At 28.8% G+C, this 12,096-nt stretch overlaps 1 protein-coding gene across 6 annotated transcripts in view; it reads left to right on the top strand.

The window, feature by feature from the left end:
• Window positions 1–3,516: 3,516 nt before the first annotated feature.
• LOC147817022 (uncharacterized) overlaps window positions 3,517–12,096 on the top strand; it is a 71,894-nt gene continuing 63,314 nt past the window's right edge. For 4 of the 6 annotated variants that reach the window (XR_015429981.1, XR_015429982.1, XR_015429983.1 and 1 more), the window contains exons 1-3: window positions 3,517–3,824; window positions 4,816–4,915; window positions 9,417–9,552. The gene's annotated coding sequence lies outside the window, so the exon portion shown is untranslated. Of the gene's footprint in view, window positions 3,825–4,815; window positions 4,916–9,416; window positions 9,647–11,265; window positions 11,461–12,096 lie in introns of those variants that run through there. The other 2 variants (XR_015429985.1, XR_015429984.1) reach the window with 2 other exon arrangements.

Below are 12,096 nucleotides of genomic sequence, written 5' to 3'. Positions count from 1 at the left end.
ATTATAACTTGATATTAAAGGGAGTTAGACGACTTCGAAATTCGAACCCCTCCCCGCCATTCTATTTTTTTTTTTTTAATTTTTTTTTTCATTATTATTCCATTATGCGATCTTTAACAAAAAAAGATGCGCGATTCTACTTGTAGGAGACCTTATGCATGATAAACTGTCGAATATATTGCAAAAATAATTTAAAACAATAGAAATAAATCAATTTTCAGGGATTTTTCCAGTTTTTACCCTTTATTCGATATTTTCCCAATTTAAAAAAAATTATTTTCTATATTTAAGACCCTCTAAAATATAGAAAAGCTCATTTAAAAAATAATATAAAACAAAATAAGCGGAAGAAAAAAAAAGAAATCTTTTTGAAAAGTTGCTGAAGCTGGGATTCGAACCTGGGCCACCTCGCCTCAGCCTTCAGCTACTAGTCCGGTATCTTGACCACCATGCCACTCGAACACGAGAAGCCTGCCACAATTTCGCTTCAAAAGTCCTCCCACGGACAGCTATGCAATAGACCTTTGAGGGCCCCCCTGCACCCCCTAATTCACCTATAAAAAATTCCTTCAGCTAACATGTTAGGACCATTGACCCCTACTTTGGGTCCGACTTTGAAAATTATAACTTGAGATTAAAGGGAGTTAGACGACTTCGAAATTCGAACCCCTCCGCGCCATTCTATTTTTTTTTTTTTTTCATTATTATTCCATTATGCGTTCTTTAACAAAAAAAGGTGCACGATTCTACTTGTAGGAGACCTTATGCATGATAAACTGTCGAATATATTGCAAAAATAATTTAAAACAATAGAAATAAATCAATTTTCAGGGATTTTTCCAGTTTTTACCCATTATTCGATATTTTCCCAATTTAAAAAAAATTATTTTCTATATTTAAGACCCTCTAAAATATAGAAAAGCTCATTTAAAAAAAAAATTATAAAAAAAAATAAGCGGAAGAACGAAAAAGAAATCTTTTTGAAAAGTTGCTGAAGCTGGGATTCGAACCTGGGCCACCTTGCCCCAATTGTCAGCTACTAGTCCGGTGTCTTGATCCCCACGACACTCGAACACGAGAAGCCTGCCACAATTTCACGTCAAAAGTCCTCCCACGGACAGCTATGCAAGAGAACTTTTAGGGCCCCCCTGCACCCCCTAATTCACCTATGAAAAATTCCTTCAGCTAACATGTTAGGACCATTGACCCCTACTTAGGGTCCGACTTTGAAAATTATAACTTGAGATTAAAGGGAGTTAGACGACTTCGAATTCGAACCCCTCCCCGCCATTCTATTTTTTTTTTATTTCTTTTTTCATTATTGTTCCATTATGCGTTCTTTAACAAAAAAAGATGCACGATTCTACTTGTAGGAGATCTTATGCATGATAAACTGTCGAATATATTGTAAAAATAGTTTAAAACAATGGAAATAAATCAATTTTCAGGGATTTTTCCAGTTTTTTCCAATTATTCGATATTTTCCCAATTTAAAAAAATTTTTTTCTATATTTAAGACCCTCTAAAATATAGAAAAGCTCATTTAAAAAATAATCTAAAGCAAAATAAGCGGAAGAAAAAATAATTTTTTTTTTTTAAAGTTGCTGAATCTGTGATTCGAACCTGGGCCCCCTCGCCCCAGCTGTCAGCTACTAATCCGGTATCTTGACCTCTTTGCCACTCGAACACGAGAAGCCTGCCACAATTTCGCTTCAAAAGTCCTCTCACGGTCAGCTATGCAATAGAACTTTGAGGGCGCCCCTGCACACCCCAATTCACTTATAAAAATTTCCTTCAGCTTACATGTTAGGACCATTGACCCCTACTTAGGGTCCGAGTTTGAAAATTATAACTTGATAATAAAGGGAGTTAGATGACTTCGAAATTCGAACTCCACCCGCCATTTTATTTTATTTTTTATTTATTTTTTTATTTTATTTTTTCATTATTATTCCATTATGCGTTCTTTAACAAAGAAAGATGCACGATTCTACTTGTAGGAAATCTTATGCATGATAAACTGTCGAATATATTGTAAAAATAATTTAAAACAATGGAAATAAATTAATTTTCCGGGATTTTTCCAGTTTTTATCCATTATTCGATATTTTCCCAATTTAAAAAAAAAATTTCTATTTTTAAGACCCTCTAAATTATAGAAAAGCTTATTTAAAAAATAATATAAAGCAAAATAGGTGGAAGAAGAAAAAAGAAATTTTTTTGAAAAGTTGCTGAAGCTGGGATTCGAAACTGGGCCCGCTCGCCCCAACCGTCAGCTACTAGTCCGGTATCTTGACCACCATGCCACTCGAACACGAGAAGCCTGCCACAATTTCACTTCAAAAGTCCTCTCACGGTCAGCTATGCAATAGATCTTTGAGGACCCCTCTGCACCCCCTAATTCACCGATTAAAATTTCCTTCAGCTTACATGTTAGGACTATTGACCCCTACGTAGAGTCCGAGTTTGAAAATTATAACTTGATATTAATGGCAGTTAGACGACATCGAAATTCGAACAACACCCCGTCATTTTATTTATTTATTTATTTTTTTTTCTTCATTATTATTCCTTTATGCGTTCTTCAACAAAGAAAGATGCGCGATTCTACTTTTAGGAGATCTTATGCATGATAAACTGTCGAATATATTGTAAAAATAATTTAAAACAATGGAAATAAATTAATTTTCCGGGATTTTTCCAGTTTTTACCCATTATTCGATATTTTCCCTATTTGAAAAAAATTATTTTCTATATTTAAGACCCTCTAAAATATAGAAAAGCTCATTTAAAAAATAATATAAAGCAAAATAAGCGGAAGAAGAAGAAAAAGGAATTTTTTTGAAAAGTTGCTGAAGCTGGGATTCGTACCTGGACCCCCTCACCCCAGCCGTCAGCTACTAGTCCGGTATCTTGACCACCATGCCACTCGAACCCGAAACGGCCGCCACAATTTTGCTTTAAAAGTCCTCTCACGGTCAGCTTTGCAATAGACCTTTGAGGCCCCCCCTGCACCTTCTAATTCACCTATAAAAATTTTCTTCGGCAAACATGTTTGGACCATAAGCCCCTACTTAGGGGCCGAGTGCGGAAATTATTACTTGATATTAAAGGGAGTTAGACGACTTTGAATTTCGAACCCCACCCTGCCATTTTATTTTATTTTTTATTTTTTTATTATTATTCCATTATGCGTTCTTTAACAAAGAAAGATGGTCCCGCTGTGGACTGATCGTTAAGACACGGTTCCCAGCAGATCACCGAAGTCAAGCATCACTGGCTACGGTCAGCGTGCGGGTGGGTGACTACTTGGATCATTCTGCGTAGGGACCGAGGGTGTGCGGTATTTTTCCTCGTTAAACTGTGCTACCGTAAAGTACTCGACTTCGCGCGCAGGTCGTCGGGCTACCGAAGCGATGGTGCCATCCCCTCTGCAGAGGATCAAAATTGTGATGGCATGTCTTCGGATCATCCTCAGAGATGTTTCCCAAACCGTCGCCAATAGCCCATTGTGCAGCTCTAGTGCGACTTACATGAACAACAACAACTAACTCTACTCCTAGAATTATATTATTTATTTTAATTTCTACTCTTTTTTTAAAGATGCTTACCTAGTAAGCTATAAGCGTAAAAATATTTTCACACAATCCTTCGAAACTGGCTTAATGTAAACAATTTTTTTTATTTATTAGCATTTGAACATGGATCTTAGATACTCTAAACTCCATGCATTTGAATTGTTGATATTATTACGAAAAAAGAATTTTTAAATTAAAAAAATTCGACTAAAATAAAAAAAGTTATTTGAAACTACAAATTTCGGGGTGCACAACCTTTTTTAATACTTTCTCTGCATGTTGATTAGTGATAGGTTGCATGTTATAGTATTTTGTTATAGTAATTTTTATATAAATATTACGTCCAGAACCGAAATTATCTGCAAAAATAGTATTTCAATTTTTGCTTTATTTAGGTCGATAGTTCACTTGTTATTATTGAGCTAGTTTTAGTTTAAAATTTATTATAAAAGCTCTCTTTTATTTAGAAGTTTTATTTGGAGAAAAATTATTGAATTGTGTAGGATATTGTAAATGGCGTAAACCTATTTGGTGTAGTAAATATATCTTATATAGTTCTGTAGCGAAGTAATTAAGAAATTTACTCATTAGTAAGAGTTAACAAAACTGAAATAATTCATTTGCTAGTTTAAAACAGTGCTTAACATTCAAGAAACCAGTTTATTTATTTTCTTGATAAATTTGTGTGTATTGTGTAATACTTAGCTTTGTTTATCTGAAATATTCTAATGTTTAAACATTACTTCTCAGAATTCCAATTGCTGTTTTTAATTGGAATATTATCTTTATTTCATTGTTTTGTAACTTTTGTATTAAGATATAAAATCTGTGATGCTCATTCTAGACCTTCAAAAGGGCAGGGCATTAGATACTGTATAGAGCCCCTAAAAAAAGGGCACCCATCATAAAAAAGAGCTTTATTTACAAATATTTGCTTGACTTTTAGGACACCCAAATTATACAAAGTTTTTAATTTTATCACTAAAAAATTTTTTCTTTGAGATAATTAGTTTAAATTTAAAAAAATTATTCCCTAGTTAAATTGGTACATTCAATAAATTGGTTTTAAAGTGAACTTAATTATCAAAGTTTGAAGCTCATGAAAAAATATCTATATGGTTTGAAAGTTGGTGTGAAATTTACATTTTTGTAAAATCATCATATTGTTTTTCTTTTCATGTTGATAACTATGCTTATTCCTGCACTTAATTAAAAAAAAAATTTCTTTCTTATCTAGAACATCCTCGAAATTTTTTTAGAAGCTGAAGATTGCAAACATAAAAGAATTGATGGACATTGATAGTTAAAAATCTAAGAAGCTATCAGCTGATCTAATGGTAATTAAAAAATAACCTAAGCCAATAATTCTCTTTCTTGTGTGTTTCAAAATTTATAATAACTACTGAAACCAAACTTTAAGTTTATCAATTGATAAATCATGTCAATTGATCATGTGCCTACAATATGAATTTTTAACATGTGCTGTCAGCACTGTAAAATGCATATTTATCAACTAGCTTAATTTAATAGAATATTATTATCCCATATCTGTTAAATATGCTACAGCAGATACGATGCTGTAAAATTTGTATTTCACCATTTGTATTGTAAACTAATGCTATCAAATTTGTATTGTAACATAAATATTTAATGTGCATAAAATGAATATTTATCAACTAGCTTAAATAATTAAGTAATTTCAGGCTTGATCTGTGTACTGTAAAATTTCTATTCAAAATTAGTTACGTATAAGTTGTATTTTCCTACATTTAGATATTATATTATATTTTTATTTCCAATGGCAGGCCAATTTAAAAGAACAAAACGGATAAAAAACAAGAAAAACAAGGCAAAAAGAGTTAAAATATATTATATAATACTCTGGATATTTACCCAGGTAAATACTTAAAATTCATAAAAACCTGGGTATTTCTGAATTTTAATGAAAATTCTATGATCATGTTCTTTTGGGTGTTAAAAAATTATTTATATTTAAGGTACAATTAAGTTTTACTTAGATGGTCAGAAGTTCATTAGTTCTTAACTAAGAAGAAAAATTCCTTCATAAATTATTGAAATCATTGTATTTTAGTTTTTATTTGAAAGTGGCTATGGTTTAGTCATCCTGTAGTTCACAGTTTGATTCATAATTCCCAATATTTTTGGTTTCTCATCTTAGAAATATATTTTTAAAATGTAAAATATTTTTCAGATTTTAAGTAATTTATTTTAGAAAATTTATCATACAAAAATTTCTCTGCATATGAATACTATGCAATCTAACTCCGATCTATATTTAGTTGTAAAACAAAAAAAAAAAAAAACTGTTTCTTAAAAAACAGCTTGAAAGCTTTTTTCTATAACTCGAACAGAAAATTATTAGAAAATAAGCATTTAATGGTGCATTTTTTAAAAATAAAGTATTTAATTAAAAAATAACTTTAAAATCGCGTAAAAAAATCATTAATATTCTCTATTCGGAAAAAGAGATACTTATACAAATTTTACCATTGTGCAATTGTCACTTATTTTTCTTTAAAATGGAATATGAATAAATAGGCAGTGCTTTTAAGGGATGGTGGCTATTTTTACAGAACAAGTAAAGAGGGTGCATTTATAGAGATCAAAGGGTAGACAGGGCTTCTAAAGTCGTTTAAGGAAAACACTGCATAAATCCTACATACTGATATAAATACATACTAACATGAGATATAAATATATACGGATCACATGACACCGCCTAAAAAGTGCATCCCTAAAAAAGGCGTTAGACTTCCATAATTCTATAAACAAACATTGAAGAAAAACTTATCTTAAAAAACTAATTAATATTTTAATATTGTCCATTGCACTGTATTTTTATTACAACTCACCAAAGAGTTTAATTTAAAGAAATATTTAATTAAAACTTAATGCTGTAAATTTAATTAAAAACTCATAACAATGTTAATTATCAATATTTTATATAAAACTGAAAATTAAATGAAAATGAAACTTATGAAACATTACCTCGCTTGCCCAGACAGCAGTGTCAGATGCTTAAATATTTATTAGTCTAAATTTGTATTTTTTTTTTCATTAAATCGCATTAAGTTTTAAACTTTTAGTTCTATTGACCTGTACAAATTAGAACAACACCTCCCCGTCTAGAGAGCAAAGTTTTAAGTTTTGCACCACTCTGTAAATTTAAGATAGCTGCAAAAGCTCACTTTGAAATTAAAATATTGACATTTTGCTTTAAACTATATCTTCTGAAACAATTAACAGCTTTCCTCTAAATATTTTCCTGCTCACTTATTTTGATAGACTCTTTCTATAATTTTTTTCTTCAAATTCTAAGTAATAAAGGCTCATAGCTTTACTAGTTCCTTAGTTTTGTGATTAAAGGAGTAAATAAGATGTAAGTACTAATTTTTCCATACATAAAAGTTATTTTAAATTTGTTATTATATTTACATAAATGAATATCTTTGGGCTAAGTCTGTGTGCCAAATACGATGAAATTTGGCATAATAATTCAAAGCACTGAGACGATCATTGTCAGTGTTATAGCATTTTGTGATGAATTGTTCAAGCAGGATAGGCAAGCAACGAAATAGAATTTTCTGACTAGTTAAGCATTACCCATTATTTTGAATTTAACTTTTGACAGTTTGACTTTTCAACTTTTTTAAATATGACACCTGTTGTAATATTTGTACTTAAGGCATATGAAAGATAATTTCTTTGATTTGTAGCTTACAGATCTATTTGTAAGAAAGAATAAGGAGTTTACTGCTAGTACATTGAATTATTTTTTTAATTGCTATAGAATAATCACTCCAAATAAATTTAATCATGACTAAAATTTTTGAGAATGATGCCCATCACTCAAAACTTATATGCTATTAGTTTATGTAAAAGTGAATATTAAATTTAGTTTATGATTAGTTATGAAATACAAAGCTTATTAAACATGAACTATTCCTAGTTATGTTAAATTCGAAAAGTGAAATTTCAATGCAAAAATTGAACATTTAAAAGTTTATTTACAAGTACCTTACTATACAATAACGGAAGATAAACAAGGCAATGAAATTGATCTTGTTTATCTTCCATTAACTGTTTTTTCATATTTCTTAGTTTACATGAATTAAGTACATTCCATTTACCTCTATTTCATTTGGTATTTCTCCTATTGCAGGTTTTATTTAAAAAAAGAATTTTAAAAAAAAGCATGTTTTTTTTTATGTAAAATTTTAAATTAGATAACTTCTGGTACTTGTATCAGAAACATTACCAACCATATCATCGATTTAGTTACACTTGAAATTCATGTTTAAGAAAGTATTTTTAAAAATGCTTGACACATCTCTATTGGAATCACCCTACACTTTTTGAAGTAAGTTTTGAAACAAATGTTTTTATTTTATTCACAAAATTTACATTATAGTTAATTTTTTAAGTATTTATTTCTATGCTTCAGTTAACAGAATAAAAATTTTACTATGGTATGTTTCAGTTATTGTTTCCACGTGAAGAGGATGAAATAATATCCTGTGCAAAACTTTTAGACAACTTAAAAACTGCATTAAGGATGCAACTGTAGGTAAAAGTTAAAATCCTTTTTGCACAAGTATTGTAGTGATATGTAATGGCCCAGAAGCAGAAAGTGCCTAAAACTGTGACGTACAGCGCAGAACAAATGAAGTCCTGCAGAACAATTTGTATCTTGAATACTTCTGTGACCATTTTTATTAAGAGAGCTTCTAAAGCAAGCCGTAGAAGAATTAAATTCAAAGATTTCAAATTTCATAAAGATTATGAATTTTTATATTTTCTATTCCCATTTCAGAAACAATTTGCGAATCGTGGGGATCCACAATTGACAGAATTGTTTCTAAAAGACCAATATAATACCATTAGTAAAATATAATAAGTATTTTAATGATTAACTAGAGCATCTTCAATAAATCCCAAAAGGGTGTTAGACCTCTTTTGTAATTTTGTTCTAATTTTGAAAATTTATGGGTTGTAGCACATTCTTAAATTGCTCCAACGTGGATTTAAATTCATTTCATTACATTTTTTATTCTTATGATTTATAATTTGTTCCCAAATGAAAATGTTTTTTGTGAATACAATAAATACATAGTAAAAGCTTGATTAGCCAGAATGTGTGTGAATTCTGAAAATTATGATTACTTGAGATAAATTAAGGTAAGTAAGGCAAAGTCCATGTATATAATATGAAGCAAGTTGTTTTGCAACCACCATCCTTAATAAATTTGTGCATATAGAATTCTTATAAGAAATTAATTGAAAAATAGAGGTTGAGATGGGTTAGGCTTTTGTGGTTGGAAAGTAATAGTATTTAGTTCGGAGAAAGGAAGATTGTAATCAAAACCTGACAAATTATTAACAAAGAATGCAAGATTAAAGACGTAACTTGTTGAGTTAACAGAGAATTTATAAGAAGAATGGAATTTGAAAAAGAATTTTTCAAATTTCATCAAACAATGAAACTACTTGTATTTTTTTTTTTTATCCTGCCTTCATCAACTGTTATTCATCAGATTTTTTATAGCATTTATCAAGAATTCCAAAAATATGAATTATGAAGGAACATTAGATAATACTGTTTTCAACTACCTTTTAATTGTTCAAACTTTCATTAATTTAACTTTTTTCTTTCAATATTCACTATTGTAATATTCTTTTATAATCTCATAATAATGGTAATACAATCTGATAATAATGCTAATATAATCTGATAATGATTTATGTTTATTAAATTGCTTAGAAAAACTAATTTTTTTCTAAATTATCATTTAGTTTTAAAGATAACTTTATTTGCAGCTTTGTGATGAGGTTTTTAGAACAAAATGGATTGTCTGGGTTATTGAACTTCTTACTCAGTATGGATTACAATACAGCAGAAAGTCTTATTCACACCTCACTAATAGGGCGAGTGAAAGCACTCATGAATAATTCCGTAAGTATATTGTGTATTTTAACATTTCAAGAAAGTTGAATAAAAAGTTCAACTGCTGAAGAGACTGGAGCATATTTTTTAATACCAATCAAAAGTATAAATAAATCTATAATATTTTACAAACAAATCATCTTTTCATGAAATGTTTCACGGAGCTTTTTGAGTAGGCATGTGGAAAAATCTTATAACTTATTGACTAGAGTTTAGTCCTCTAAAGTGTTAATTATTTTGGAAATAGTCATTGTTAATAAAGGTACATAAATATTAAGGCAGAAATACTTTTTTTCCACAAAAAATATATAATTTTGAAAGTATTGGATTAGTACAGATAAATAAATTTTCTTCTATTGCAATGAAAGCAAAAAAAAATTTATGTTTGCAAGTGATTGTATTATTTGATAATTTTAACAAGCTCTTAGTAATTAAAACATGTTAAAAATTAAAATAGTTTTTACCATATAATAATTGATTTAAACAATCTATATGTAATTTATAGAAAAATTCAGAAATTGAATAAAAAAAAATTTTTTTGTCTGAAAAGACTAAAAAAAGCAACTATTTTCAGGAAAAGGAGACTATCAGAAGACTTTTCTGTACTCCTAGCAATGTTTTTAGCATAATTGGGTTGAAAACCTGCAGCCCGCAAAATCTTCTGAAGACACTGAGTTTCTTTTCTTAGGAAAGGTAAAATAAAAATAATAAAATTAAAAAAAAAATAAATAATTAAAAAATAAAAAGTTTTCAATTGTAAATTGGAGTCATCACTTTTTAATGCGTTCAATTTGCATAGATTCTAAGTCTATTTCATTTCTCGATTGCCTTTTGAACGGTTATTGCTGAGAAATTCTGCATGATTTGAAAGATCCCAATTTTTAATACAGTGCATGAATTTTGAATTTGAGTAATCACTTTTCACAATATATATATATATATATATATATATATATATATATATATATATATGAAATTTCTTAGAAAAAGTGTGTGTGTTTTTTTTAATGAAAAAGTTTTTTTTGAATGAATTCTAGTAAATAAAAGTATTTAATTTTCTGCAAATATGCAAATTTTTTTATATAAAAATTTAGTGCTAGAACACTAACGTTGACATAAAAATTATCGTATTTGCCACCAACTTGACTGAATGTATCATGGTATATGACAATTAAGTCATTTAATAAAATTTTAGTCTTATTTTTGCTGAATTTTTGTTCTTATTTAGGCAACTATTTTCATGTTTTAAGCTACTAAAAGCAACTATTTTGTTCATTTTTTTCTGTGGCAACCCTGTTTTAATCATTTAGGAAGGAAAATACTAAGTATTACAATTTCTATTTAATAATTTTGATGCATATCTCTGTTGGCACCTTGAAGCCTACCCAGCTTAAAATTGAAGGGTTCCAGATTGTCTGGGAGGTGAATGCATGCGCAATGCTGTCCAAATTGCCTCATCATGCTATCGATCACAAAATTTTCGATTCTTAACAATCATCATCGCCTTGTTCACGACCAATGTCAGTGGAAAATGTTTTTTAATTTCTTATCTTTCTATTAAGTTGCTATTGTGTGTGATTTAAGTTACCAAAAAATCTAATTTTTAAGATGGAATTTATCATCTCCCCTGAATTTCATAGTGTTCCGAATGTCTGAATTTGTAACAATTGTAACAATTATATTTGTAACAATAATTCTTTAATAATTATGGTGTTCTTTCAGAAAATGAAAGAAAAAAACTTTTCTAGAGGGATCTTTTAAACTTCTGATTGCAGAACTTTTGTTATTATTTTTTATTCCGAAACGAGAGCAGAAAAATTTGGAGTATTTCTTTCCTTTCCAATGAACAAGAAAAGTATCTGCAGAAAAAAAGAAAAAAAAAAATTTGCTTTTGGATTTTTTTGCAGTTATTATATTGCTTCAACTCTTTCTTTACTATTTTTTTTAATTTCAAATTCTATAAATATTAAGATCCTGAGTGTAACAGTTTTATTTTTGTACTATAATTTTAAATTTTTGAAAAAATGTCTTTGTGATTTTGTTTTTAAAAGAAACAGCTACTAATAGCTATGTAACTATGTCAAATATTTTCACTGTACACTTATTGATTAATGTTGACTTTAAAGTATTAAGAGTACCATGTTTTTAGAAAAAACAATTATTTTAATAATTTTGACTATTTTTTTATAACTGATATATATTGTAAATCATCATGTATATAATAAAAGTATTGTGCATGATTTAATATCTAATAAAATTTACCCAATGACAAAAAAGAACTTGCCACAGGTTTTTGACAGTTTATAATGCTTTTTAACGTGTTTTTGACCTCAAAAATCAGACCCTGTTTCATTTGTTAATATTTCCCAGATTAGAAAGTTACTTTTACATCTTATGTTACCTTTACATTTTTATTCATTACCCATTAATTATGATAATGCTTTATATCACAACGGGAAATAAATATATCTTATATATCTTAACTAAAATATTTATTGAAAGTAAATTAGTTTGAAATTTACTGTTTTCCTCTTATGTCCTTCATAAATGTGC

Source organism: Parasteatoda tepidariorum, chromosome 1 (genome assembly GCF_982258835.1).
Source record: "Parasteatoda tepidariorum strain Cologne lab strain chromosome 1, Ptep-v5.0, whole genome shotgun sequence".
Lineage (NCBI taxonomy): Eukaryota > Metazoa > Arthropoda > Arachnida > Araneae > Theridiidae > Parasteatoda > Parasteatoda tepidariorum.
This window is presented reverse-complemented; position numbering and strand designations above follow the sequence as displayed.